This window comes from Phragmites australis, chromosome 14 (assembly GCF_958298935.1).
Source record: "Phragmites australis chromosome 14, lpPhrAust1.1, whole genome shotgun sequence".
Taxonomy (NCBI): Eukaryota; Viridiplantae; Streptophyta; class Magnoliopsida; order Poales; family Poaceae; genus Phragmites; species Phragmites australis.
Genome location: NC_084934.1, coordinates 15,035,406 through 15,041,052, shown reverse-complemented (window position 1 = coordinate 15,041,052; position 5,647 = coordinate 15,035,406). Strand labels below are relative to the sequence as shown.

The following is a 5,647-nucleotide window of genomic DNA, read 5'->3' as shown; positions in this document are numbered from 1 at the left end:
ATGCTGATCGGTTGCTTCTAAAGTAGTTAAGCAAGGCCTCCTTGATTTACCAATGTAATTACGGTTTCTTTGCTATTCATGCTTTCTCCTGTGTGTATGTGTACATATAGCGAATTCTAGCGAGTGAGAATATTTGTGAATTACATTCTGTGCTGTAAATTGTGAAGGAGAACTACAGTCTACAGAAGTGCAATTTTTCTTCCTCCTTTTTCTTTACTATTAGTAATTGTAAGCAATAAAGGATAGAAGAGCTATTGCCCAATCCAGGTTTACATAAATCAGATATAATTTGGCTAACTATAATTTGTAAGTAATATCTAAAAATTGCACGTGCGTGCTTTAATCTTATAGCATGCATATCTATTTGCTCTTGAAATTATATAAAATTACTTATGGGTTTGAACTAATTTGCTTTTTTAAAATTTGCTTGTAGTAAAATTGTTCACAAATATTTCTTATTTTTTATTAAAAATATGTAGAAGCTAGATCTGATATTGTCTCTGAATTGTTCAAATTTGTTCACAAAATTTGTTGAACATCCGATCTGAGTTGTTTTAACCTGTTTCTTAAATTGCTCACAAATCCATTCTAAATTTCTTATGACTTTTCACAAAGTTATTTAAATAGATACATTTAAGAGCAAATAAATAGATGATTTTTTATTAAATGTTTTCTCTATTTTTTTGGCCATAAATTGAAGTGTGTCATGCATAAGTGTTACAAGTTCAGATGAAAAAGACCAAAAATAGAATAAACATGCTTATGTTCAGACATTTTTTTACTTAAAAATGTGTGCGTGCCATAAGTGTAAAACATGCCCGTGCAATTTTTATATATGTGCTAATTTGTGTATACAAAATACTATTCCTAGCTCATCACCCTTACTTCCCACGTCATCAGAAAATGGGAACCATCTGATCTTGCTCTATGGACACGTGGTCTGATCTCCTTAAAAAACTAAGTGAAAATGTGTCTTGCTTTATATATAATGAGTGATTAACAAGTGTGTTGATTTGATTTGATAAATTTTGGATTGTAAATGCATGTAGATGTATTGCAATTATGATTATGACTAACCAAAGTTGCAGAGAAAATCAAGTTGGCATGTTTATCTCTGAGTGTAGAAAAATTATATATGTCGGATGGTCCGATATTCAGATAGAGTACACGTCGAAGTATTTTAAGCAGAAGGCAAAACTTGAAGTACACGTTGGATGCTCCGAGGTTAGACATAAGTGAATGCCAGAGCTTTTCTTGCAAAGAGGTTCTGAATCAGCTCGGGTGGACTTATATGCGTTGGATGGTCCAGTGATGAAGCAATATGAGTACCGGACTAATTTTTTCAAAGAAGATTCAGAAAGTGTTCGGGGCTATTCTACATGTTGGATGGTTCGGCTTGTACACCGGAGGATCACCGGGCTGTTTCTTGTATAAGAGAATTTCAGACGACGGGGTCTACTAAGTTGCACATGCTGGATGGTCCGATGCTCAGGAGGAGTGTACGCCGAATCATCCAGCGCTCATGATTTTTCTGAAATGTGCTTTGAACTGAGGATTTCGATTTGGACTAACTGTAGGTGGAGTTATATGTTGTTAGAGATAAATATTTACTTGTCTTATGTTGTGCAATCAATGGATGCAACTTGACGGTCGATGGCGGGATGATCGAGACAAAGCAGGATGCTTGGTACTGGACGATCGAAGAGGCTGAGCAGAGTCTAGGGTGATCCTAACTGTGCACATGGAGATCAACAAAGCATGAGAAGATGGATGACGATAACGTGTTGATAAAGTCAAGCAAAAGGGATGCTGATACAAGTAACAATGTGGTCCGAAGGATCGGGAGTGGAAGAGATTTACCGACAGTCAAAATCATAAGACAGAATATACGTGTTAACATTGGGATGCTTGCTTGAGGTCAAGTAAGTGGCAGTGAGTCACGTTTTGAGAAGCGTGCAACGAGTTTCATAATTTGGCCTAAAAAATGTGGGAATGATGGATGTGCACGTGGTATCATTGTGAAGCTTGCGTCGAGACGAAGCTAAGTCATGAAGACGTCATGATCATCTGATGAATGTAGGAGAAAATAGACCAAAATATCTTCAGTGGTAGGTAGGAGTATGCTATAAGAGAGGAGTATTTTGAGAATAAGCTAGAAAGCTTAGGGTCAAGAAATCTAGACTATAAATAGAGGGAATGGCTAGTTGAGCACTTTGAGAACCAGCCACTTGAGCCCTTTGAATTATTCATATGAGAGTTTTGTGTCAGGATTTTAGAGGAAAGAAAAAGGAATGCTTAGCCTATATATATTATGTGAGAGTTATGTAAGAAAAAATCTTTGTAATTCGCCTAAAATAGAGATGATCTCTTGCAAACAATAAAATTTGTGTTTACTCTTGTTCTTGTATTCATCTCATTTTAGTTTACCTCTATTAGTTCCCTTGCAAATTTGTAATTTTTTTTTTCCGTTGTGTTTTCGTTCCAGTTGTTGAGCTGAAACTTTTACAACTTAGAAAATTATTCTTGTTGCTAGAGATATAAAACTCACATATATATGTATATAAGTGGGTCTTAAATTTCTTTACCTTTAGATCATCAATTTAGAGAATTTCTTTTACCAACAATATTTTCTTTGCTTCAAAGTTTTCTTTTTTTAAGTTACTATCTTTTATGACGATGACCCGTGTAATAAGTTTCAATAGAACATATGATTTATATATATCCATAAGAGTCATATGTTTTTCTAAATATTTCTTAGCAACTTAATTCTCTCTGATTTTACTTATATTATTGATTTTTAAAGTACGTTAAGTAATAAAAAGAGAAAACCATCTATTTTTTAAAAAAATAGGTAAGACTTATATTCGCCACCTAATCATTCAAGGTCCTACACTCTCTTCCCCATCGGCACCGCCCGACCCTCCCGCGTCCGCCCTCCTCAGTTGCCCTGTCCGACGCCGTCGCACGCCGGTCCTCGCGCCATTTCCAAATCATTGCCACCACCGCCCGCCGCTTCTCCTATTCCTCTCTCCATGCCCCCTGCCCACTCGGTATCATGAATTCATGATCATCCTCTCCACCCGCCCCAGATTGGGGTCGACAACGCCCCCTATCCACGCTTCCCGGGACCGGCCCTTGGCCAGCCGCAAGTGCTAGGGCGGCGACTGGGATGGTGGATCTTTTGGTTGGGGACCATGGGACGGGCTCTGCTGTGTATTTTGGTTGGGGATTTGGTCGGCTAACGCGGGATGAGCGGCCATTGATGAATTTTTCACTGCTTAGTTCGATTCATCAGATTCGGTACGCTCCCCATTACCTCTCATCATCATCATCACTCTCTCTCTCTCTCTCACACACACACGCGCGTGCACGAAGCCATGTGCTCCCTCTCTTTCTGGCTGGCTCCTCTGTGTATGTGTGCACGCAGTTCAAAGTGATAACCAGCGCAGCTCCACTTACATTATGATGAGTAGATTGTGGAGCAAGAGATGTTAAGAGTTGTGTTTGTATGTTCGAGCAAAGCCGAAGCCCTTTGGATGCTACTTCACTATTTGTAATGTTCTGATGCTCCTATATTTTGCATTATTTTCCTTCTCTTTTCATCTTTGAAGCTGTTGTCAACTTCATATTCAGGTGATCAACTTCCGATGTGGGTTAAGTTAGCTAGTCTCTGCATCCAGATCTCCACATTTGGGGCTGCTTCCTCCATGCAATTGCAGCTGCACTTCCCCGGTGGAAGCAGCAGTATAGTAACAAACCAAACATGGATGGATGGATTGGATTTGAACCATTCGTAAGCTGGAGCCTTTTTAAGGCAATCCCATTGAGAATCCCTTTTCGTCATAGCTTAGATTTCCTACTATGGTCTCTGTTATTGCCCATTGTTTTTGTATTCTTTATTGCGTCTAATTCCTTCCCAGTTCTCGCCATGATAACCAATTTCACTTGAATTCCTTCATTCACATTGATTTTTTTTACTTATACTTTTTTATCATAATTGTTTATTACGTGGATTCCTTCGCTAGGATTCACATAGGCTAACTTTTGTTTGGTTTCAACTCCTTTCCTTCTTCTGTGCCACAGCTTTCAGATGACTGGAATTGAGACGATTCAATTTGCCAATTTGGCATACCATTGTGCCTTGAGGTTAGTATAGCAGAGAGTGCAGCGGCATAGCTCCTAGCTTACGGTTTGTGATCTACAATTACAGGTGTCTTCAATCTCTTTCTCCCATTAATTTTCGTGTGCCCTCCTGGCTGCCGCCTCATTGTTTACCAATTAGTCATCTCAGACCACGTACTATGGTTATATAATATACTTATCCTGTGCCAAGTTAGAAAAAAAATCTTAATCCTGGGTCTCCGGACAGAGAAAAAAATCACTCCAGTGAATTTAATACATATTTATTCCTTAAAATTTCAGTTTTCAGTTTTTTCTATCATTACCATAAAAAGCAACTAGGTATGGTAAGTTTTCTCTACAGTGGCACTAATTTGTTTTTAATCCTCCTTATTCTTACCTGATTCAATATACACAACGACTCACCAGGTCTATTACATATATTCCAAAGTTGTTTTTGGTTATGGCTATTTAAGCCGTGGAGCCCCCCCCCCCCCCTAAATTTGTTCTTCCCCTCCTGTGATATTAGTGAACAGATGATTTCCTTAGTGGGAATTTGCTATTCACTTGCTCTATTGTGCATATGATTTCAGGTGGAATAGTCGAACTTCAGTAATGAGAAGTCAGGAACTTATCATTTGTATTTGCCAAACTCCTCAGTTACTACTAATGACTGACGTTTGGTTTTATTCATGACACTGGGATTTTTCACTAAAAACTAAAAACTGCTAGGTCCATATTATTGGGATATAAGCATGTCATGCAATTTGTTGCAGCCTTGAAAAATGGCCTCACAACTACATAGGAATCAAGTGCATCTATGAGTTACTTAAAAGGTTACTATGTGTTACTGAAAGGCCTGCTTCCTTTTGCTAAAGTTTATTTGATGCTCTGTTGTTATATATGCAGGGATACAGTGCTGGAATTGCAATGTCAGGGCAACAAAAATCAATCTGCAAGCTCCCTGTGGTTGTCATGGTTATGAATCTCTGAATATAATTGTGGTGCATCTTGGAGCATAGTATTAAAAGTAGTTGTTCACTGTCAAGTACTTGCAATTATTTAGTTTCGTTTTAGCTTTCATTACATATCTCACTTTTTTTGTTTCCTCTGTGGGCTAAAAGCCTAAAAGACCTATGTATACTGTCATATGCTAAATGAGTCAGGGTCAACATGCATCGATTCCTTGGAATACCGATTACCTTCTTCTGATATTATGCTGCTTTTAACCATTTTAATATATTATTATGTTTTATATGCCCTGCAATCAATACGTTGTTACAAAAAAGGATCCCCAATTTGTTCTTGCTTTTGAATATACTTATCTGTCATTTCTTCGTGGCCTCAATAGCGTCACCGATTTGTTCTCCCTTCTGAGTATGCAAATCAGCCATTTGTTCGTGTCCGGAATGGCTTGGTGGGCAGACAAAAATACTAAATATGAAATCGTACTCATCTTTTCCTTTTTATAAGAACATCTCATCATTTCTTTGTGATATGTTCACAAATGCATCTATTTCAGTACTCT

General features: G+C 38.0%; 1 long non-coding RNA gene across 1 annotated transcript; it reads left to right on the top strand.

The window, feature by feature from the left end:
• Positions 1 to 2,881: 2,881 nt before the first annotated feature.
• On the top strand, positions 2,882 to 5,336 carry LOC133890103 (uncharacterized). Its single transcript, XR_009903994.1, has 3 exons — positions 2,882 to 3,553; positions 3,634 to 4,210; positions 5,029 to 5,336. It is a non-coding gene; the product is annotated as an uncharacterized LOC133890103 (long non-coding RNA).
• The last annotated feature ends 311 nt before the right edge of the window (positions 5,337 to 5,647 follow it).